Source organism: Felis catus, chromosome D3 (assembly GCF_018350175.1).
Source record: "Felis catus isolate Fca126 chromosome D3, F.catus_Fca126_mat1.0, whole genome shotgun sequence".
NCBI lineage: Eukaryota > Metazoa > Chordata > Mammalia > Carnivora > Felidae > Felis > Felis catus.
Window position 1 is genome coordinate 34520059 of NC_058379.1, and position 24293 is coordinate 34544351.

General features: G+C 46.5%; 1 long non-coding RNA gene across 3 annotated transcripts in view; it reads right to left on the bottom strand.

Moving 5' to 3' along the window:
* The window catches only part of LOC109493318, a 37521-nt gene extending 16386 nt beyond the window's left edge, over positions 1 to 21135 (bottom strand). The window contains exons 1-4 of one of the 3 annotated variants that reach the window (XR_006587919.1): positions 17677 to 21129; positions 10317 to 10408; positions 5301 to 5939; positions 734 to 2041 (exon numbers count right to left, since the gene is read on the bottom strand). This is a non-coding gene — a long non-coding RNA (uncharacterized LOC109493318). Of the gene's footprint in view, positions 1 to 733; positions 2042 to 5300; positions 5940 to 10316; positions 10409 to 17676 lie in introns of all 3 variants that reach the window. The other 2 variants (XR_006587918.1, XR_006587917.1) reach the window with 2 other exon arrangements.
* Positions 21136 to 24293: the final 3158 nt, after the last annotated feature.

The following is a 24293-nucleotide window of genomic DNA, read 5'->3' on the forward strand; positions in this document are numbered from 1 at the left end:
CACCCCATTGTAAGTTACTACAAAGACCATCCCAGTACATTTAAGACACTGCGCCAAAGTGACAACCCAGCCCTGGAACAACTGTCTAGGGTATACCGTCTAAACTTGAGCTAACGAGGTGGAGTACCGAGTACATCATAGATGGAAATACAATATTGGTAGATGCACTCTCCAGGGAGGCTTCTAAAAATAAAGCTCAGGGAGCAGCGCAAACGTTCTGCTGAGGTAGCAGAGAGGGGCCCAGGGCACTGTGTGGCCTCTGTGTGAGCGGAGTCCATGATCAGATGGATGGAGCTGGACGTCACCAGGCACATATGAAACCGACTCTCCCTTGGAGCTTCAGAGTAGGTAGTGAGGACGTGGAACAACAAAGGTTCCATGTGCAAAGATGGGGGGGCTTGAAGTGTAAGATCCGGAGGCCCAACCCTCTTCAATCTTTGCTTTTTCCTTGGTATCCTCCTAATTACTATTTTCTACATCATCAGCACTAGATTTACCTTTGCCCCGCAAGAGAACAGAGCGTGTTTCCTTGTGCCCACAGAAATACCAAGCTGAAAAGTTTGAGAAGGTAAAGAGAAATGAAATTGAATGGAAATCAACGTATACCTGTTGTGCTAGGTACTGGTTATACAAAGCCCATGGGAAAGCTGTAGGGTCTTGAGCCAGATCCTTGCCACCTCAGTAACTTAGTCATCTTGCGTATAAAGTGTAGTCAATGGAAATTAATACTTACCTTGCATAGCTGAAAAGGACGAGAGATGGTGACTCCGAAGAACTTGATTCTCAACACCTGGAAGCTGTCAAGGTGCAGGCTTGCCCTTGAGAACGCCACAAATCAGAGCCTCTACTCTCTGGGTCTTTGTACAACCTCCTTTCCATGTACACCTAGGGAAAAGGGCACTGCGCACAGGGTGTCCTCAGGCAGCAAAACTGCACAGACCTTCTGAAGGACAGTCAGCATCGACCCAGGACCCAAATGGAGGAACTGACCAGGTCTGCTCTGCACCTGCCATTACAGTGCTGGCGGGGGAGGTGAAAATTCCCCGAATGCACCTGACCATCTGAGCAATGGTACACTGGGAGGCAGGTAGATAGATGCTTCCTGAGCTGAGCGTTGAGTAGCACAAAGCGGACCCCCTGTGGCCCACAGACCTGCCGTTCTCACAGGGCTTAGTGGATCCATTCTCATTACAAGTAGCTGAACCTTGCTTCAGTCTCCCCAGCATTGCAATGTCCAGTTAATGAGTCAGGTGCAATTATACATCACAGGCAAGTGTCAGAGCCTCTTCCTTCATTTGTCTGGACAAGGAAATGTTACTCCCTAATGAATGGTCACTTCCGTATAAACTCAAGTCAGTTTAACGTGGATCTGGGCCAGGCACACACAAGGCATGGAACTATGCTCTCCACAGGCTGAGAAGTCACAAACTCTGCACTCGTGGAAAGCAACATATAGTGCAAGAGAGCTACACTACTGGGTCATGTCATGTTGACCCAGGGGACCAGAGCAATTCCCAGTTGTACCAGGATTTGATTTTTCATTTATTAAATCAACCACAATTTCTGAGCTCATGGTACGTACCCACCAACACGTTAGAGCTGTGGATATTCTTGCAGACAGGATCGGAGAGAGAACCCGGGTCTGTGCTGGTCAGTTGGACATCCCATTTCTAGAAAAGGATCACCTGAACAAAGACCTTCTGTGGATGCTCCGATCCTGGGCTCATCCTCAGATCCCAAATTCCCTTTACTTTCTTTTTTAATCCAGAGTTCAAGGCCATGTGGCCACCACAAAACACTTTTTTCAGTCCGCTCTTTAAGATCCCATCCTGGAAGTACTGGGAGTGAATGCCTCAGCGGTCTCAGCTCCCTGCCACGCCGGGCCCGAGTCCCAGGAGCCCCTTGTGCTGACAAAATCACCAGTTGTGGTTTCAAGCCACAGTTGTGCAAGCCGTCATTTTCCCGTCTCAGATTGCTAGGTTCTGTTCTCATACGCATGCCAGGCTCATGAAGCTGTTCAAGGCTCAGGAAGTGACTTCCTCTGTAGGGAAGTGATTTATAATGTTACAGCTGTAGGCCCACACACTGTCAGAATAAATCTAGTTCAATTTTTTCCAAGTTCTTCTTCACCATTTATCTTGCCTTTGTTTCCTCTCCCTGCCTTGTCCAATCCATCCTAACACACACACACACACACACACACACACACACACACACAGGCACGCATGCACGCACACGTGCGTGCAAGGCCCACAGCCCCTCCATTTCATTCTCATGTCCCAGGGCCGGGGTCGGATCCCCTTCTGGGGCCACATCCCCATTTCTGTGGTCCTACTCACTGGCTGGCCAAGCCCGGGGCTTGGGACCCAGCTGGAAAGCCTAGCTCAAAATGTCAACCTCAAAAGTGACTCCAGGGGCGCCTGGGTGGCGCAGTCGGTTAAGCGTCCGACTTCAGCCAGGTCACGATCTCACGGTCCGTGAGTTTGAGCCCTGCGTCAGGCTCTGTGCTGACAGCTCAGAGCCTGGAGCCCGTTTCAGATTCTGTGTCTCCCTCTCTCTCTGCCCCTCCCCCGTTCATGCTCTGTCTCTCTGTCCCAAAAATGAATAAAAAACGTTGAAAAAAAAAATTTAAAAAAAGTGACTCCAATAGTGAGAGTCTTCAGATGGGATGGATATGGTCCATGCGCTGGCAGCCAGGCCAGGCCAGCTGAAGTCAGCAGAACCTTCCTGGGAGTCTCTGTCCAAATGGTATCATTAATAATCAAGAAAGGTAGCTAATAAGCAAGCACGGTGTGTTGCTTTCAGATGGCAGAAGCAGACCCAGGTATCTTGCAGCCGTTCCAGCAACCTCCAAGAACCACAGTGCCTTACACAGTAAAGTGAAATCTGGTTGTCCACCCTGGGGCGGCGTGGGGGGCGGGGGGAGGTGTCTGTGCCTTTGACTTTAGGATAAGCGATGGGTCAATGTGAGGAACGGTTATGTGACTCGGCATTACATCTCCTTCTACTGTGCAATTCTGCCTTCCTGTTTTCAACAGGTTGGGGGAAGGTAAACAGCTAATCTCAAGGTACTTTTCCTCCTGCCCCTTCTTTTTCTTGTAGACTTAAGAAAACATCTACACCACTTTCAGAGTTGTTCTTAAGCTACTTGCCCTGGCCCTCGCCAGGGCACCAGCCCTGCCCCGGCCCTCGCCAGGGCACCAGCCCTGCCCCTCTGTGTCTCTTGCAGGAAGCAAAAGCAGGAGCATTTGCCCACACAGTTTCAACGGCCTGTATTCTGGCCCCAGATCAGAAACTTGGAACGACGGGGTTTTTAATTCTATCCTGCTTGTTGGATTTCTTGGAGTCTGCTTGGATTTCCCTCCGCAGTGTCAGCCAGGAAGGAAGAGCTGCCACCCTGTTCTCCCAAAACTTGGGTCAGTTCAGATGCCCTCCCCATCTCTGGCTTTTGATGGCAAAGTCAAAAGAGAGAAATGCACTGAATTCTGTCTGTACCAATTCCAACAAATGTTATGAATAGGTAATCATCTGCTCCCAGCAAGAAAACGCCTCCTTGAGAGGGAAGCGGACACGTTGAAACAGAGGCGGGAGGAAATGCCTTGGCAGACAGGCCACAGGCGGGTCAAGACTGCAAGGATGTATCAAACCGGACGAGTCTCTGAGGCGGAGGGAGAGTTGACACCCCACTGCTGTAGGTCCAGGCAGCTCTTTAGAACTACACAGGAGCTTGATTCCTCTTGATCTACTTATCAGATTTCACTCAAACTTATTAAAATCAGGTTTGTCCATTTGAAAACCATCAAGTCTCGTGGTTGGACAAGGCTTCTCTCTGATGCTTACAAATGGGGTGGTCATCAAAACTCCATCCCCTCGAAGAGATCTGCTGGACGGGGGTCCCTCATGCTGAGGCAGCACCATTTGGTGTCCTGGCCCGGGCATGTGCCCCCAAACGGCCCAGTGGCCCTTCAGCTCTCTTCACCAAGAACCAATCACAGGCCTCCCCCAGTTTCCCTTGCAGCATGGTTTGGGATGCCCACATGGATCGGTTCTTCTCCTCTCATGGAGTCCCCATTCACTACGACCCCTTTAAGGAGAAGTGTCCCTGGCAGACCCCAGCTGTAAGCCACGGGGGGCCAACTAAGCCAGAATCAGACGATCACAACTCTCCTTCCAAAATTACACTCTTGGGGCACCCGGGTGGCTCAGTCGGTTGGGCATCCGACTTCAGCTCGGGTCATGATCTCGTAGTTCCTGGGTTCGAGCCCCGTGTTAGGTTCTATGCTAACAGCTCAGAGCCTGGAGCCTGCTTCAGATTCTCTGTCTCCCTCTCTCATTGCCCCTGCCCTGCTCACACTCTGTCCCTCTCTCTCTCTCTCAAAACTAAATAAACGCTTAAAAAATAATAACAAAATAAATACATAAGTAATATAAATACAGTACTGAATACTAACTTTATTCTCAACCAACCTTTAGCCTGTCTTATTCCTGTACCTGCTAAGTCCCATTACCAGACCCTGGACTTCTGCAAATCGTTTTCTGGACCTACAGGCTGGGCCTTTTGTTTGCCGGGTATTTTCACTTAAAAGGAGAGAGCTAAACCACAAATCACTTAGGGCACACCCATCCACATCCTTCTAATGTTTCCTCAGAACCAACAACAACAAAAAAATCCAGCAGGAGAACAAGAACCGTCAAGTTGAAATGAAGACCAGACCACATTTCATGTAGACAATTACTGGCCTATGAATTTTAGTCAATTATTAATTCAAGCCCCTTGGTATCCGGGCAGCCTGAAGGAATGAAGGCATCTATCAAAGCCAGTTGCTCGGGTGACAATGACCGTGGGGCCACCCTCTCGCTCTGGCCCTCTCCGGGGTCGAGACATGGGCTGCTGCAGCTCACGGGCCTCCGGGTGTTGGTGAGGCTGGGGGAAAGCCCCGCAAATCAGTGATCTCCCGCCCAGACCAACTCGTCCCCGGGCTCCCCCACCACGAGTGGGCTCCCACACTAGATTCTGTCACCAGAAAGTATCAGCACGATCACTGGGTTCTCCCGCTGCAGGTGTTAAGGACAAGCTTCCATTTCCTCCTTGACTTCCAGTCTCTAAATTGCACTGGTAGGAAGAGAGGAAGAGGAGGGAAGGGGAAGGCAAAAAAAAAGGAAGAGAAAAGAAGAGGGAGAGGCTAGTCGCAAATATGAGCCCGGCACCTCTTTAAAAAAATGGACAGAACTACGTACAGAAGCGCTTGCATTTTGTAGGAGAGCAAGCTTGTAAGAGGGGTAATGGGATACTCACTGACCCCCTGACTTGGGAGAAGGAAAAAGCCTCCCCTTCCCAGATGCACTGGCAGAGGACGTCCTAGGACATCAAGCCACCGGGGAAGGAGTCCGACGCCCTGAACACAGAAGGTCGAACAGGAGGGTCATCCGCAGAGGCTCTGACTGAAGTGAGCCTGAGCGACAAGCCCTCCCTGAAACAAATACTGGCTCTCGCTCACTGTCAAGGGTGAACCAGAGTTCTTCGCCTGCTAGCTGGGCTTATAAATTGATCGCCAAAGATCGTTCTTCCCGATGACCCTCTTTCCCCCTCCTGGGGGTTTTATAAATCACTTTTAATTGCCAGCCCTCACGTCCTCCTTCGGACTCACTTCTTTTACGTGGCTTTTCGTTAAAAGGAAAGCCGAGCGCGCTGAGAAGCGGTTTGAGTTTCTCCCCGAAACGTTTCCATGACTTTGTCGTTGTTATGACTCTGATGTGGGGGCTGTGTTGGCCAGAGGCACCAACTCCACTTACACACAGCTGGCAAATGAAAACAATATCAGCACATCTCCGCTGCACAGCAGGCTTTTATACGGTGATGCTTCATATTTTACTGCAGTTTCCTTTGGAAATGCTCAAAGCAACGACATCTGTTTCCTTTCATTGGGATTGTTATGTTCCTCCAGCCAAAAAAAAGGAGAGGATAGAGTTCATTAATTCAGCGTAGTAATCATTTACAACGTCCACATAAATTTTGTCAGGTTTGGTGCTTTTAAATAGGGAAGCGTCCACCACCCTCGTCCCCTCCCTCTTTCTTAGTTAAGATGACATAAAACTGGTAAGCCTCAGGACGACACTCCAGAGGTCTTGCGACCACAAACACTCACCACAGGCTCCAAAGGGAAGGTGACATTCCCGGACTGCACCCCTCCCCTCCCTGGGGCCCATCAACGACCCTGGGAATGCACAGGGAGGTGCTCACACTGCGTGCGGTGGGTCAAATCACCACGGACAGAGGGGGGTTTAGACAGCCCCACATTTTATTCCTTGAAGAAGGTAAAAATCTGCCACAGACAAGCAGGGGCAGAAGAGGGGAGTAAAAGCAGTCAGGGCCAAGACATGAAAATCCGTACAACGTTAAGAAGTTTGGACTTCTTCCTAAATGTGTGGAACCTGCTGGAAGTTTTCATCAGAGGAGTGACTTGATAATGTGCATTTTTTTTTTATTAAAAATTTTTTTTCAACGTTTATTTATTTTTGGGACAGAGAAAGACAGAGCATGAACGGGGGAGGGGCAGAGAGAGAGGGAGACACAGAATCGGAAACAGGCTCCAGGCTCCGAGCCATCAGCCCAGAGCCCGACGTGGGGCTCGAACTCCCGGACCGCGAGATCGTGACCTGGCTGAAGTCGGACGCTTAACCGACTGTGCCTCCCAGGCGCCCCTATAATGTGCATTTTTAAAAGATCCCTCTAGCTGCCATTTGGAGAATGGATTGGAAACTACTAATACCTGGCACAGCCACCCAGGAGGCAGGCACCACGACCTGTGTGAGAGCTGATGGTAGCCCGGGTGTGGGGGACACAGTGGGTAAAGGGACACAGGCACAGACTCAAGAGGCATTCGGGACATAGAATTTGTAGGGCGTGGTGACCGGTCGGATGGCGGGGAGTCAAGGAAAACGTAGAAGTCAAGGGTGACTGGGTGGAGAGAGGTTGCACTCCCTTGAGACAGGAAATAGTCAAGGAGTGGGTTATGGATGAAGGATAAAAGGCTCGATTTGGGACATGCTGAGTTTGAGGCATCCATACACGCTGCACGGAGAGGAGCACTGGGGTGGATTATGCGCACCCGGAACGCAGGACAAAGGACGAGACTAGACACTTAGATTTGAGTCGTCAGAGGACACAGGTAACACTTCAGACCGTGGGAAGAGAAACAATCAATCAGCAGAATGTGTAGGATGGGAAGAGAGGAGAAAGCAGGACACAACCCCCGAGAAGCTCGACATCAAGGGGAGAGTCGAGGAAGGGACCCGCAAGGAGACCGACGGGGAGAAAAACCAGAAGAGGGTCCTCTGTGTCATAAAAGCCGAGGAAATGTGTCAGGGAAGGCAGAGATGACCAGCAGTGTCATTGGTGCTGTAGCCACAAGATGGTCATCGGTGGCCTTGTTGAGAACCGTGTCGGTGGTGGGGCGCCTGGGTGGCTCAGTCGGTTGAGCGTCCGACTTCGGCTCAGGTCACGATCTCACGGTCCGTGGGTTCGAGCCCCGCGTCGGGCTCTGCGCTGACGGCTCAGAGCCTGGAGCCCGCTTGGGATTCTGTGTCTCCCTCTCTCTCTGCCCCTCCCCCACTCACGCTCACTCTGTCTCTCTCTGTCTCTCTCTCTCAAAAATAAACATTAAAAAAATTAAAAAAAAAAAAAAAAAAGAACCGTGTTGGTGGCAACAGAATCAGGAAATGAATGAGATGTGGGGAGAGCAGACGAACTCTCAAGAAGTTTGGCCATGAAGGGAAGGAGCCTGTAGTCGGGGGGGCATTTTTGTTGAACTTGTGAATGAGACCTAAGCAAGTATGAATACAGATGGGAAGGCGCCCTAGAAGGAGCTGGAAGGCACAAGTGGGGAGGAATAACCAATCATAAAGAGAAGTCCCTGTGGAGACGAGAAGGGAGAGGAGCCGCCCCACCTTCTCCACAGCAGCAGGAGCTCTCAAGAGAACAGCCGAGGAAGAAGGAACGTTGTAGATTTGGTAGCAGAAAGTTCTCAAAGTTCTCTCCCATAGTTTCTGTTTGCTCTGAGAGTGAGAAGGGGGGGGGGGGGGTCAAGGATTCGGGAAGAGTGTAGAGATGTTAACATAGCTGAAGGGAGGGAATTCCTACAGCCCCCACCTGAGGAGACCAGTGAAGCAAGGAAGGAAAGAAGGTAGCACCCAGGGAAGCCGGGCCTCACGGCTTCTGGGCTGCAGTCCTCTGAGGGCAAGATGCCGGTTATATACTATACTATTCATCCCGCCATTTACTCTCTACTGACACCAACAGACGGAGGTCCTACTGAGAACCAGGCCTATTCAGAGCCACCAGGCAAACAGTAATGATGGCATAAAGCAGCGTAGCCCAGGGCACTGGCTCAGATTCATCTCAGTTGTCTGCTCAGCTCTTCCCTGAGCATCTTCAGGATTGTCCTTGGGTGAGAAACTCACCGAATTGCCCCAGATTCACCTCAATGTCTATTCAGCTTTCCCCTGAGCATCTTCAGGATTGTCCTTCGGTGGGAAACTCAAAACCTTTTTTTTTTTTCTTTTGAACATGCTTATTCGGGCTTTGATTCTGTGTTCCTCCAAATAGATTAGCTTGGTGGTTATGCCAGAATTTGAAGAAGCTGAAGAACAATGGGCCGACTGACTTTGAATTTCCTAAGCTTTCAGGATATGTGAGGGGTCCGAAGCCCGTGAAAGTAGCAGACCTACAGTGAGGCTGACCTTATGGTGACCTCCTGGCTCACCTGCTCTGGAGCTGAGTGGACATTTTAGAATGAATGATAATGACTTTCTGTTTAAATGGGTCGTGTCACCTTGCGCGTCAGCCCCCTCCAGGCGGTACCCTGGGATGGATTCTGTTTTGCAGGCAGAGACGTGACCTTGAAGTGAAATGAAGCAACTGACTGAAATGAGTCCTCAAGCATAAGTAACCCAGCAAGCTCAGGTGGGCTGGGACTGAGGGGTGAGCTCAGGGAGGCCAACATGGCGGATTGATTGGGACCCTGGCTCAGAACATCACCACGGAGAGCTCCGTAATGGTCCCCATGCTTGTATCATTAAGCAAAGCTACAAGCCACCCTGTGCCTCAGTTCCCTCCTTGGTAAAATCAGGATTAAAAAAAAAAAAAAAACCAAAAAACAAAAAGGGGCGTATCTACCGCACAGGGTTGTCGTATAGATCAAATGAGTTAATATTTCCATGAAGTGTTTAGAATAGTGCCTGGCACGTTGAAAATGCTAAGTAAACAGTATTCTTTTTTTCCATCACAAAATGAAAGTTGGCCAAAGGGACAGGGGATTGGGACGGGGAGGAACCACCGTCCCTTCCCCACTCAGAGGGTAAGTTATGAGGAATGGAAAAAGTGACCGTAAGGTCAGTGCCTTCTGTCAACCCCTACGTGAGACCATGTCCTTCACTCCTGCCAGGAACTCCGTGTCAGGGCCCACGCGTCCGAGAGAGGGCCTGTGTCACCCCAACACTCTCCTCTGTGCCATGCAGACAACTCAGGGAGCCTCCAGCACTCCACTGTGAGTTGTTCTGACCGAAAAGCTGAGGTAACAGGAGGGCCTTAGCCACCTGGGAAGAGATTACTGAAGTCAAGGGGAAGTTGTAGAAAGGTGACTTTCCAAACCAAAGTGGGGGAAAGTGGTCTAAAGACAACACAGGAAACATGAAATCAAGGCTACCCCCCAGGTCGAGGGTGTGCAAACCCCCAGGGAAGCGTCCCGGGCCGGCTCTGCCTCACTCTCCCCAGAGGAGAGGCCAACCCTCACCCTCACCGCACAACTCCTCTTGCTTCAAAAGGCCTGTAAATTAATTCAGGGTGTTACAAAATCCCAAACCCCATTTAAAAGCCATGTTTAAGAAATACAGAGAAACCTCAGAGAGCGCGCCGACAGCGTAAGAAGGCCCCGGACTGACTGCCAGGGACAATTTCCCCTTTGCGCCCTCCGTGCCTCCATCCCCGCCCTCCATTCGATTTGTTTCCAAACTGCCTGGGGACGGTGGTGGGTTGGGCTGCGTTTCCTTGACCGGCCAACCCAGGGTCATCGGCTACAACATTGTGACTGATATTTTGAACCCTGAAAGAGAAATAGACACTCTGTGGCATTTGCCTTCTCTGATGGCATGGATTAAAAAAGCAACCAGGATCTGGGGCGGGCAGGAAGGAAGCGCTGTTGACAGAGGACAGAGTACGTCTGCGTGATGCGAAAGCCGGGCTCCAGTGGGGGTCCGTTCCTACTCTTACTGCCTTACATCTGCTCCTGCAATCTCAAACCTGCTTTACAGACACTCACTTCCTGCCAATTAAGAGGACGAGAAAGTTCGTAAGAAGGAATTTCTTCACAGTTGTGATGAGCTTTTGCCTCGACGATTCTCAACAACTTACCTGTAGAAAAAAAAACAACACACACGTGTGTGTGTGTTGGGGGGATGCTGTTATTCACCGTGGCCAAGTGGGCTTAGAGACCACACACTTCAAAGCAACCCTGTCCCTAGGGAATAGGGCCCACTGTCGTCTCCCCTGGCTGTCCCGAGTGAGGCTCCTCAGTGGCCAAGCCCGGGCATGAGGAGTGGAAAGCAGATAGACCGTGGGAGGGGACAGCGAAGTCACACCTGGTAAAAGGTGGTGAGGGAAGGAGCCGGCAGGCTTTTCATGCCCCGAGGCAATATGGCAATTCATCACACCCAGGGGACGGGTGAAGCTATCCCTCCAGTGAAACAGCCCTGGGTTGGAACAGCGTCCATGAGAACAAAAGGCCTGTGTTTGCGCTCCAGGGTTTTGTTTGCTCAGAGAAAGAGCCCAAGCGGACCCCGACAATTTGTCTGTCTGCGCTCCTGCCGCTCTAAATGCACCTTCAGAGATAAACAGCGGGCACCTTGTTTGTAACGTTGGTGAATTGAGGGGTGAAATCCAGCTTTATTTTTCCTCCCTGTGTTTAATAGCTCTGTGGTATCTAAAAGGCGGCAGAAATAACACTTACAACAAAGGTAAGCTTGATGCCATTAACCAAGTCAACAAAATGTCTAGAATGGTCTGGACCATTCTAGACGGAACAAAGGAAACATTCCCCAGGTGGCATTCTTTTTATACAAAATAAACCTGGCAAAGACGGCATGCCAGCTCCATGTGGTGGAGGGTGATCATGTGGGCTCTGAGGTGTGCTGGCTTGTCCCTGAAGCCGCTCCAGTGGGCCCTTCGTGGACGCCTCAGCCAGGGGTCCAACCTGGTGGTGACACTAGGCATGCCTGACCATCGGCGCAGCTCACAGGTCACAGCGGGCCCACCTCGGCCCAGTATTGGTGGGGCTCTGAATTCCCTAAGAGCAAACACATGAGATAAATCTTGTCCAAAAAATGAGGCCAAGAATCTGCAGTCAGAGACAGACGGGCTGAAGAAGAAGGTCCACTGAAATCCTACCGCGCCTCCAAGTGGCATGGTGTCCTGGCACGGGCACAGGACTTGAGGGGAGAAGACCCGGCTGGGCCTTGGGCTGCTCTTAACTAAGCGGGGGGTGGAGGGGGTGGTTGACAGGAAGCAGCTTCACTCCTGCGGCCTTGGCCATTCATCCTGCAAACAGAGCCGCGAGCTGAGATGAAATGGGGGTGATGTGCAGGCACCAACAAGTGGAGCATCCCACACGGAAGGAGTGCCTTTTTCTTACCCACCTGCAGATACATCCTTAATCCATCTGTTCTCCCCAAGTACAGGTTTCATAAGAAAAAGGAACCAGAGACAAGCCATGAGTTTGGGGGTCATTATAAGCGGGTTTTACAATTTTTATAAATAACTACAGATACAAATATACTTACTAGGGGCACCTGGGTGGCTCAGTTGGTTAAGCATCTGACTCTGGACTTCAGCTCAGGTCATGATCTCAAGGTTCGTGAGTTCGAGCCCTGCGTGAGGTTCCGCACTGACCGCGCAGAGCCTCCTTGGGATTCTGTCTCCCTCTCTCTCTGCCCCTCCCCTGTTTGCCCTCCATCTCTCTTTCAAAATAAAAAAAAATACACTTTATAAATACAGTTACTATTTATATACAATATATCAATACACGTATAATTTTACAAACACAAACACATTACAAATTATAAAATTTATAACACATATACAAATATAAACAATACATATTATAAACAAATTATGCATCACAATACATTTTATATAGTTGTAAATATATATTTGCATGTTATATAACAGTATATAAAGTTCTGATTAATTTAATTTAATTTAATTATGTGATTGTAATTTAGATGTATTAATATATTTCATTGCATATTATATTGATTATATAATTTAATTATATTATGAGAAGAATATATTAAGTATTTTATAAGTATAAATGTACATATTTAATATATTTCATACACACATACACACTGCACAAATGCTTCTGTCAGGCAATGTGCCAAGCACTTCTACTCCCAACCATGTATCGTTTTTCCCATTGCATAGATGAGAAAACCGAGACAGGAGGTTCAAAAACTTGCCCCAAATCATCCCTGCTCTTTGCTGAACCCCTTGCAGGAGAACAGCAGAGAAAGGCCTTGGTGGCACATTTGTCCCAGCTGGTGAGTTGCCTCCCGCCCCCCGCCACCACAACAGGTCTGAATGTGAGGAGTGATCCTGCACCAGCCCCAACCCAAGGTCCTGTGACACTCCCACCCCCACAGGGGGCGGGATCCTTGTCCTCTGTTGACAGTGCAGGAGTTGGTCTTGCCTCATTCACCCAATGGACCTGGGATCCCCATTGTGCTCAACCTATACAAGCTGAATCCCACCTCCTTGCACTTTCCCACTAACCCCCTCTTCTCATTCCCACTGCCAATGCCCTCGCTCATTCCTTCCACCGATCCTACTGCTCCCTTCAGGCCAGGCTCCACCTCACCCCTTCCATGAAGCCTTACAAACTGGCACCAGCCCACACAGACCCCTCCCTTCCAGAACACCTGCCATCCTCAGCCTGGCCCTGCCCGGCTTGGTTTCTCCCCCAACTATGCCCTGAATATTCACCTCGCTGCTCTCAGTTCCTTGAAGGTAGTGACTGTGTCATATATAATTTCCGTTGTCTCAGGCTCTAAACCTGGTTTGGAAACAGTTGAGCAGATTATGATGAATTGATAGGATTGGCTGATGGGCTTCAATTAAGCAGCAGGACCACGGAAAAAAATGTAAAACAGCTGCGGCATTTTGATAAGGACACCGGGAAGGCTGCTTATTTGGGACCTCAGAAGTTTCATAAACTTTCAACACATACTTCTTTTGTATGGAACAAACTAATTAGTTTTCTCATAAGAGCATCTGGGTATACATTCTGGGAGCTTATCAGGGAAGCAGTCACGGACCTGATAAGAGGTGAGTTCATTTATCATCATCAACAGCCGGTGACGGCGGTGGACTGAGCCTCCAGGACAGGAGGCAGGCACACTGCCCCGAAGTCCCATCGCCCACGTTCCTTCTGCAGTCACAGCAGAGCTGGACTTCTTGTTTGTGCTTCAGTCATTTGTGCTTCAGTCATTTATGACCTTTGAGCTCCTAAGTATATGCAACCTGTCATGGCCTGACAAGCAACGCCACAGAAGGCAGCTTGAACTCTCAATTTCCTTCCTCTCTCTATTAACTAATTTAAAAAATTCCTTTGTGCTCACTTAAAATACTAGAGCAACAAAAGCGAAAATAAACAAGTGAGAGTATATCAAACTAAGAGCCTTCTGCACAGCAAAGGAAACCCATCAACAAAATGAAAAGGCAACCTACAGAATGGGAGAAAATATTTGCAACTCATATATATATGATAAAGGGGTGATATCTAAAATATATAAGGGACTCCTACAACTCAAGAGCGAAAAAGGCCAATTAAAAACAGACAGTTTCCCGGGTGCTTGGGTGGCTCATTTGGGTGAGCATCTGACTCTTGATTTCAGTTCAGGCCATGATCCCAGGGTCTTGGGATGGAGTCCCACATGAGGCTCTGTGCTGAATGTGGAGCCTGCTTGAGATTTTCACTCTCCCTCTCTCTCTTCCCCTCTCCCTTGCTCTCTCTCTCTCTCTCTCTCTCTCAAATGAATAAAAACTTTAAAAATATAATAAATAATTAAATTTAAAAAATAGTTTCCCAAAGAAGACACAAAAATGCCCAACCAGTACATGAAAAGGTGCTCACCATCACTAATCATCAGGGAAATGCAAATCAAATCACAATGAGATATTTATTACCTTGCACCTGTCAGAATGGTTATTATCAAAAAGATAGGAAATAACAAGTGTTGGTGAGGACGTAGAGAAAAGGGAACCCTCATGTACTATTGGCAGGAATGTAAATTGGTACAGCCAGTATGGAAAACACTATGGTCGCTCTTTAAAACATTAAAAATAGAACTATTACATGATCCAGAAATCCCACTTCTGGGTGTATATCCAAAGGAAGTGGGAAGAGGATCTCAAAGAGATATCTTCCCTCCCATGTTTATTGCAGCGTTATTCACAATTACCAAGATTTGGAAACAGCCTAAGTATCCATCAATGAATGAATGGATAAAGATGTAAGATAAACACCACACCACACACACACACACACACACACACTGGAATATATACAATATATACAATGGAATATTATTCAACCATGAGAAAGGAAGACATCATGCTGTTAATGACAATGTGGATAGAACTTGAGGACATGATGCTAATGAGATGTCAGACAAAGAAAGACAAATACTGTATGATCCCACTTACACGTGAAATTATAAATCGAACTCATAGAAACAGAGAGTGGAATGGTGGTTACCAGAGGGCTAGGGATGAAGGAAATGAGGAGATGTTGATCAAAGACTACAAATGTCCCGTTATAAGACGAACAAGTTCTAGGGACCTAATGTACAACATGGTGATTACAGTTAACAATACTGTACTATATACTTGAAAGTTGTTAAGAGAGTAGATCTTAGATGTTCTCACCATAAATAATAATAATAATAATAATAATAATAATAATAATAGGACATGTTGCAAGTGTTAGCTAATATTATGGTGGTAATCCATTTTGTAGTAAAAATGTCTCAAATCAACATGCTGGACACCTTCAACTTACATGATGTTGTATGTCAGTTATATCACAACAAAGCCGGGTTAAAAATTAAAAACAAAATGCTAGAATCCAAGAATTGATCTATGTCACTTCTCTTACTCTTTGATATGCGTGAATGTCCCTACACGTTCTACTCTCTTAAGTGATTTTACTCTATGAAACCTCGACAAGAGTTTCACTTTTATTCAGCAATGACTACAATCATAACACCAGGATGAGGCCCAAGACTCTAGTAATAGCAGCCATGTTTCATAATGGGAACTTCAAAAGCTAAAATCCCTATTAGCAGACCAGTTCCAAAGTGATCCCAATTCTCCACTCCTCCTGCATTCACTCCCTTCACATTGTGACAACGTGGCTCCTCCCATCAAGAAATGGATTCTAGGGATGGCTCAATTGGTTAATTTTGGCTCAGGTCATGATCTTACAGTTGTGAGATTAGCCCCATGTTGGGCTCCATGCTGGGCATGGAACCTGTTTAAGATTCTCTCTCCCTCTGCCCCTCCCCACCCCACTCACACTCTCTCTTTCAAAAAAAGAAAGAATGGGGCGCCTGGGTGGCGCAGTCGGTTAAGCGTCCGACTTCAACCAGGTCACGATCTCGCGGTCCGTGAGTTCGAGACCCGCGTCGGGCTCTGGGCTGATGGCTCGGAGCCTGGAGCCTGCTTCCGATTCTGTGTCTCCTTCTCTCTCTGCCCCTCCCCCCTTCATGTTCTGTCTCTCTCTGTCTCAAAAATAAATAAAAACGTTAAAAGAAAGAAAGAAAGAAAAGGAAAGAAAGAAAGAAAAGGAAAGAAAGAAAGAAAAGGAAAGAAAAGAAAAGAAAAAATGAAAATGAAAATGAAAATGAAAATGAAAAAAAAGAAATGGATTCTATATCCCACCTGTTGAATTTGGGCTGGCCATGACTTGCTTTAGCGATAGCATGCAATTGGCCAGTTCAGAGCCAAGGACTCAAGAGACCTCCACCGGCCTTCAGCCAGCCAACTCCCCTACGTGAGAATCCAATCAGAGCTAACTGACCCATGTCTGGCTCTGGATGCCAGTGTGAACAGAGCCAAGACCAGAAGAACCACCTGGCTGACCCTGAAATACCTCAGCAACAGCAACAAGTATGTACTATCTTGGGCCTCTACGTTTTGGAATGATTTCGAATGTGATCATAGGCAAGTGCACTCTGCTTCAACTGGTAACTGGTAGGCAAGAAACAGCCATTGTTGTCCAACCCCTCCTCAATAACAAACCTTCGCTTTGTGGGTTGGGGAGAGGGCACTACAGACAGAGAAGCAGAGTTCTATATGCACAAGTAACTCCTAAAGAGGGACATGACACAGGGAGGCACAGAGCAGATAGGCCCAGAAGAAAATCCCAGCCCTTCAATCATTTTCTATAAACCTACTGAGTTTGGCTTCTCATATATTAGAACGATGACACTCATCACACAGAGTTGCTGTTAAGATGAATGATAATATGTATGCATAGGTATGTGCATGGCAGGTGGTTGTGGAAGACACTGTTGGCTCACCCAACATCAAATCTCCAGCCGCCCCCTCCTTGCTCGTTTTTATTATGAAGTCTACACAAGCGAATTATTTGTTTCCCGGTTTCCTTTGCAGATAGAAGCCGGGAGTGACCGTGTGACGCAGATCTGGCTAGTAAAACACAGCAGCCTGCAGCATCACCCCTTGTTTCTTCCCCCTCTTCCCGCCTTTACCACACACCGGGATGGAGCTACATCTCTTACCACCATGAAGGAAAGGCCAAGAGACCTTCAAGAATGTCACCTCTGACATCATTGAGCTGCTAAGCAATACCAGCAAGTTGCCTACCCTGAGACTTGTTACATGAAAAAAAAAATCATAAACTCCAATTTCTTCAAGCAATTGTGAATCCAATTTTGTCACTTAGAGCTGAAAGCATTCCTAATGATAAAGTGCTCAGTAAACATTACCATTAAGCTATTCAAATATCACATGAAAAGAAGTCTAATTGCTAGTATTTGGTAATACCCACTTATTCTGCCTTCATTCATGAGTTAAGTTATACAATTATTGCACCAGTGCAGAAAGGACTCGATAGGATATTATTTTTTTCTTATGCCTTAAGAGAAATAGTCCTTGAGCTCTAGGGAATAATGGCCAAATACCACATTCTGCTCAAGGTATAGCATTGATCAGAGGGCACGCAAAAGCCAGAGTTTAGAAGATACGTCAGTTCAAGACCTAGTAAAGTTACTTCTGACTCTGCTGACCTCCAGTTCTATGACTGGGACATTTAGCACGGTCCCAGGTAGTGAGACACAAACTACATAATGTGCTTTTGACCATTCAAGGAAAATCGCCTCTGACAGCATCTGGCGCTAAAGGACATTCTATGGAAATCAGCAAACATGCACCTGCACAGGTCATTCAATGACCTGTGGGAGAAGCCTGTTTCCGTAAGATTTCACAGTATACAATAAGGAGCCTGCCCGTCCACCAGTCCAAGGGGCAGGATGTGTATGTGGCAATGGCCATCAAAACTGCTAATCTGTTAAGGAATCTATTAAGGACCTACTAAGGAAACCCACCACATTTTACAGATGAGCTGTATACACCAAGTCAGAGATGTACAGCAGAAAGGCAAGGTGGTCTTCATGTTTAGTTGTGGAGCACGATTGTGGAACACTTAGGAAAATCACAGACCACATCAGGACGAGACGCTGGATGCCCTCGGGAGGATTTAGTCCTGCTTCCGGGCTGGCACTGAGCCCTATGCTTCACTCATGCCTGGGTCCCAGGGACAAATTGATTGCACTCCCAAATCCTGCCATGCCACAGCCCCATTGTGACAGAAGTGCCATATCCCCACCCTGCCGCCCAGTTAGGGCATGAGCTGGACCTCAGGACCCCACCACCGTAACAGTATCTGGTTAGACCATGAATGTTTGGGGACCTCACCTAAAAACAGCCAATCTCCTGGCTACCCAGAGATAGCTTGGCTCGGGAGCTTGGCTAAGACAGATGTCTGTATTGGATGAAGACCAGGTCTCCTCTTTGGGGAAGTTGCCCTTGAGACACAGAGAAAGAGGCAGTTAACGGCTGCAGAGCAGTAGAAGCAGGGACAAAGGGCATGAGCAAAAGGCACAGCTCTGAAGCCTGGCATGAAGGACACAGCTGGTGGAGGGGCCCCATACGGTCCGCGGGGCCACATCCGTCTTTAGCACAGCCGTGACTGCGCGCTCAGACTTGGAACTAGACAACCTCGGTTTGAATCCTGGTCCTGCCACCCAGCGGGGGCTGTGTGACCTTGTGTAAGTTCCTGACTGTGCCTCAGTTTTTCCCATCTGGAAAATGGACACATAACAGTACCTGCCTCATAGGGTTGTTATAAAAGTTAAATGAGTCAATATTTATGCAATGCTTAGAGCAATTACTGGCACGTAACACGCTGTGGAAGCGTTTAGTAGATAAACTGTAACAACCATGCAATTCCTAAGCTGTGTTGCAGTCTCCACGAGGCCCTACTGAGTTGATGTTTTCCTTATTGACTGGGTCTCTATATGGTTGTTTGTCCTTTTTAACTGATTTATTTTGAGAGATAGAGAGCAAGTGGGGGAAGGGCGAGAGAGAGAGGGAGAGAGACAATCCTCTGTATGGCTTTACCTGTTGGTCCATGAGAGCTGGCTGTCCAATCAAAATTCCCATCACCCTTACTTCCTGGATCGTTCTCCCTAGAAATCCCCAGAGTTTTAATAATCCTGTGCGTGTCCCAGCACATTGCAACCTGAAATCCACTCATGGCTCTGCCCTCACCAGCTGTGTGACTTTGGGCAAGTCATTTAACCCCTCTGAGCTTTCAAATCATCTGGAAATAAGAAATCACTAGGAAATAAGAGTGCCTAACTCACAGATGGCTGCCAGGATTAAATGTGAAAATCCACGTAAAGGCCTTAGATAAATTCCAGATAGATTAAAGACCCAGATGGAAGTAAAATCTTTAGGAAAAAAAAAATAGAATAATATTTTTACAGCCTCAGAATAATGAGATTCCTTAAACAAAAATCACAAGGAAAAAAGTGATAAATCTGACATCATCAAAATTTAAAATGCCTGTCAAAAGACAAAGTCCAGTCTGAGAGGAGAAAGTGGCGATACTTATTAAGAGATGAAGTATCTTTATGTATTCAAAACATGTAGAGAGGGCGCCTCGGTGGCTCAGTTGGTTAGGAGGCCAGGTCTTGGCTCGGGTTATGATCCCATGGTTTGTGAGATCGAGCCCCATATGGGCTGTTAACTGACAGCACTGAGGCTGCTTGGAATTCTCTCTCTCTCTCTCTCTCTCTCTCTCTCTCTCTCTGTGCCCCTCTCAGCCCCGCTGGCTCTCTAGGTCTCTAAATAAATAAATAAATAAATAAATAAATAAATAAATAAATAAAAATATAGAGACTTAGTCTATAGGGAAAACATCAGCTCAATAGAAAAATTCCAAAAATGTATGAAAAATTTCTCAACCTCCTAATAATCAGAATTACGCAAATGAAAACAAGGAGATACTATTGTGCACCCTCTGATGGACAAAAGCTCTAAGTTCACCAAGCATCACAGCTCTGGGGGCCCACCGTGGCCCTCCACCAGCTCCAGCGGAGAAAAAGTCCACGGAGCCAACAGATGTGTTCAGAGACACCGTGCCCCCCCCCCACCTTGGGGTACCCAGACCCCTACCCTATCCAGAGAAGTCTGCTTCTAGAACCTGCACGGACCTCTTCCCTGGGGCTGTCCTCCTGAGAGCAGACCACACGTCCCTGGGTGTGTGGTACCCTAAGAGGCGTGGCTGGGCGGGGACCTGCGCGTGTGCGTGCAAGGCCTCTGGCAGTGCAGGATGGAGCTGGGGGTTGGACAAGAGGATAGGAAGAGGCCAAGGACACCATCGATGCTCCGTGTTGCCACGTCATAGCACAGAACTCCAAGGAATCAGAATTCTAAGTTCACATCTGGTTCTCCAGGTCAGTATGAAGCCATATTCTCCAGAGGAAGATGCTATCTAAGATATCCAAGATGTCCAAGTTTTACTTAGATGCTTCGTATCTTAACTCCAAACTTTTAAATAGGGAGATATTTAGTATGTGGGGACGTGTCCTCGTGCGCTGGGCAGGCCTGATCTGACAGTAGAAAGCACCAGCAACAATGAGAGAGATGGGAACCTACTTATACTGCTGTCAAGCATGTATATTGACATGTATTCTTGGAAAATAATTTCACAGTACCTAGTTCCCACCTTAATAACACCAAAACTCATCTTCTATTTCCTAGAAAATCTCTTGCAAAGATGATGCATTGGAAGTCACCTAGAATTACTGAGCGTGTTAACCAAGCATCAGGCTCTTTGTTAAGTGCTTAACAAACTGCATATTTACTCTTTCTAGCAACCCAGTGAAGTAATTCTTAATGGAGCCCCATTTTCAGATGAGAAAACTGAGGCGTACAGAGGCTGGGTATATTGTTCCTGGTTACACAGAAAGTACTAGATTTGAACCCAAGCCCACTGGCCCCAAGACTTTCCCCTTATCCACTGTGCTACTTGACTGACAATTTTTTCCTTTTCTTTTCTTTTCTTTTTTTTTTGAGAAAATTTTCATTGAAGAATAAAACTGCAGATAACAGCTGCCTGACTTTGGAGAGCATTCGAAAGCAGAAAGAAAAACTGGGATTTAATATGACAGAAAGAATGAGTGAAAGGTTTTCATAAATTTTAAATTTTTAAATGTTTAAATATTAATTTTTTAACAAATGCTTGCTGAATTGAATTCTATGCCGAGAGCAGAATTTAATATGCTTTATCCATGAAAAAAAAATGGACAAATTTAAATCTCTAACGTTTTAACATCTTGAATTTTAGAATTTTGAACTTTCCATGGAAAAGAAATGAGAGAAGTTTAAGTAAGAGTTAGTATCTTCTAGGGTTGCCTGGGTGGCTCAGTCAGTTAAGTGTCTGACTTCGGCTCAGGTCATGATCTCACGGTTCATGAGTTCAAGCCCCACGTCGGGCTCTGTGCTGACAGCTCAGAGCCTGGAGCCCGCTTCGGATTCTGTGTCTCCCTCTCTCCCCACCCCTCCCCTGCTTGTACTCTGTCTCTCTCTCTTTCTCTCAAAAATAAATAAATAAAAATTAAGAGAAAAATTTTTTGTAATTTTTTTTTAACGTTTATTTATTTTTGAGACAGAGAGAGACAGAGCATGAACGGGGGAGGGGCAGAGAGAGGGAGACACAGAATCTGAAACAGGCTCCAGGCTCTGAGCTGTCAGCACAGACCCTGACACGGGGCTCGAACTCACGGACCGCGAGATCATGACCTGAGCTGAAGTTGGCCGTTTAACCGACTGAGCCACCCAGGCGCCCCCAGAGAAAATTTTTTTAATAAAAAATAGAAGGGGTGCCTGGGTGGCTCAGTCAGCTGAGTGTCCGACTTCGGCTCAGGTCATGATCTCACGGTTCATGGGTTCAAGCCCCTTGTGGGGCTCTGTGCTGACAGCTCAGAGCCTGGAGCCTGCTTCAGATTCTGTGTCTCCATCTCTCTCTGCCCCTCTTCCGCTCCTGTTCTCTCTCTCTTCTCTCTCAAAAATAAAAACTAAGTATTAAAAAAAATTAATAAATAAAAAATAAAAGAGTTAGTATCTTCTAGCTTGGGAGAACTGACTGCAACTACATCACCACTCTATCACCCACATTACGGCCGGCGACCTCACACGCCTCTCCGGCAAGGTGCCCCTACCACTGGCAAGACTTCCCGAGAGGTGAGAGATCAGCAATTTTCCCTCTGGAAGACTTACCAGGGCTGGGTCTTGAACTGCCCACTTTTCACAGAGAGTTAGCAATTCTGCCATCCTGGCGAATTCAAATACCAGCGTCTCTTGCATGAACTACCTTCCCAGGCACCCTGGACTAGAGCATATCCTTACGGCTGCTCCGTACAATTCTTGTTTCACTACTAAAGTCACCCGATCCGGAAGGACAGACAGCCCAACTGATTGCTGAGTCGTACTTGCACTCAGGGGGCTTTGTAGGAAAGTGCAGCGCGTTCCCAGTGACTTCTGCCATCGGTGTGTAAAGCCATAAATGTGGCATCTTTATGATCTCATTTCTTTTCTTGTTTTGGTGGCGTCTTTTTGTTTATGATTTTAAAACCTTTATTTTTTTTTTCTGAGTAGGTGAGCAACACATCATCAGTACATCACTAACACCGAAAACTACAAGGAAGAAGAGAAATTCAAGCCTGAGATAGTCGACCATCCTGAGATACACGTCATTGACAATTGGGCGATCGTTCCCTCATACAAACCTTTCGGCATACATATATGCACACCTATAACCACACACATGCAATTTTACCTAATTGGATCATATCTTACATAATGGTACATGAAGGAAATCCTTTTTAATATAGCTCTGGGTTTTGTTCATTTGTTGTTTTGCGTGTTTATTTAGTTTTTGCTTCTTTCTCCTTCCCTACTCCTGCCTACGCCCAACACCATAATTTTTATTTTGTTGATTTATAATGCATTCTAATGTTTGATGGATCTGCCATCACACGCACCCCTTATTTTTCCACGTTTTCTTGGTATTCTCATATTGTTTTTTTAAATATAACTTTGAAAAAACTGACATTCTTACGATATTAAATCTTTTCATCATGGGATGTCTGGATTTTTGTTATTCTTCATACAGATGCTATATCTTCCTTGTTAAACTTACTCCTAATCATTTCATCGTGTAATGGTCACTGCTATTACGGATACTTCCCATTTCATTATCATGCAGGGTTTGCTATTGGGATATATGTGTATCATATACATGTATATGACAAAGTAATTGGCCTTTGTATATTCGCTTAATCATTCATCTTTCTAAAGTGTCCTATGAAGCCCAATCATTTTTACCAGGGTCCCTTGAATTTTCTGGGTATATAATTACATTAGCAGCAAAAATAAAAAATCTTACTTTCCAATATTCACGCCAATTATTTCAAGTTCAATTTCATACTGCATTAACTACCCCCTCAAAAAGTAATATTATTAAGTGGCAATGGTGGACAATCCAGCTTGTTCCTATTTATAACTGAAATGGCTTAGAATTATGTTTATAATAAGATATGAGTAGCCAAAAGTATGAGTCAAGAGCAGAGATCAGCAAACTATGATCCATGGGCCGGATTCGCCATCCATTTTTGTAAAGTTTTACCGAAACAGAGCCCGGCTTTTTCATTTCTGTATTATCTACGGTTGTTTTTCGTGCAACGGAAGCGTGGAATAGTTGTGACAGAAACCACAGTGACCTGCGTCATCTAAAATATTCACTCTGGCCCTTTGCAGGAAAAGTTTTCCAACGATCCCTGGTCAAGAGAGGTTATGCTATACTCACACATAACTCCAAAGCCCCAGTGGATTAACACATTTATTTCGCATTGTCACAAAACCAGTTGTGGGTCTGGATAACCACACTCTGTTCTCTGCGAAGTGGCAAAAAGTAGGCTGTTCCAATCCTGTTATTCTGCCGTGACAATGCCGAGCCTCTCGGACCACCACGGTAGACGAAGAGAACACAGTGTTCTCACACCCACCCTCACATGCTACCGTGCAATTCATAAACCAGAACGAATCACATGAGTCCACTGAGTGAGCTGTAAGGGGACTAAGAAGTAGCACCTGAAGGAGAAGAAACTAGATATTGGTAAGCATTATTAATATCTACCAAACAGACTTTATTACATCCTAGTAATTTTCCTCCACTTCTACTAAAAAGTTTTTGTTTGGTCGTTAAAATTTCAACGTCTACTGGTAGATTCCTGTGAGCTTTCCCCATAGGAAATGTAATGCAATAAATTCTGCTCATAAACTTTCTGTGAGGGAATCATTCATGTGTCACTGCAATGTAGTCAAAGTTCGTTATTTTTTGATAACAGCTGAATTGAATGTAGTAATATTTTTGCAGCTATATGCATAAGTGAGATTAAGTGGCTAAGCTTTTATTTTTCCCTTTTGTACTATCTTCATCATATTTTATGTTACGGCAGATCTCAATCCTGGTACCCATTAGAATCGTTCAAGGAGCAGTTGCAAAATATTGATGTCCAAACCCAACCCCAGACTAATTGAGCCATAATCTTTGAGTGTGGAGTGGAAGAGCAGTAATTTTTAATTTTTTTTAACG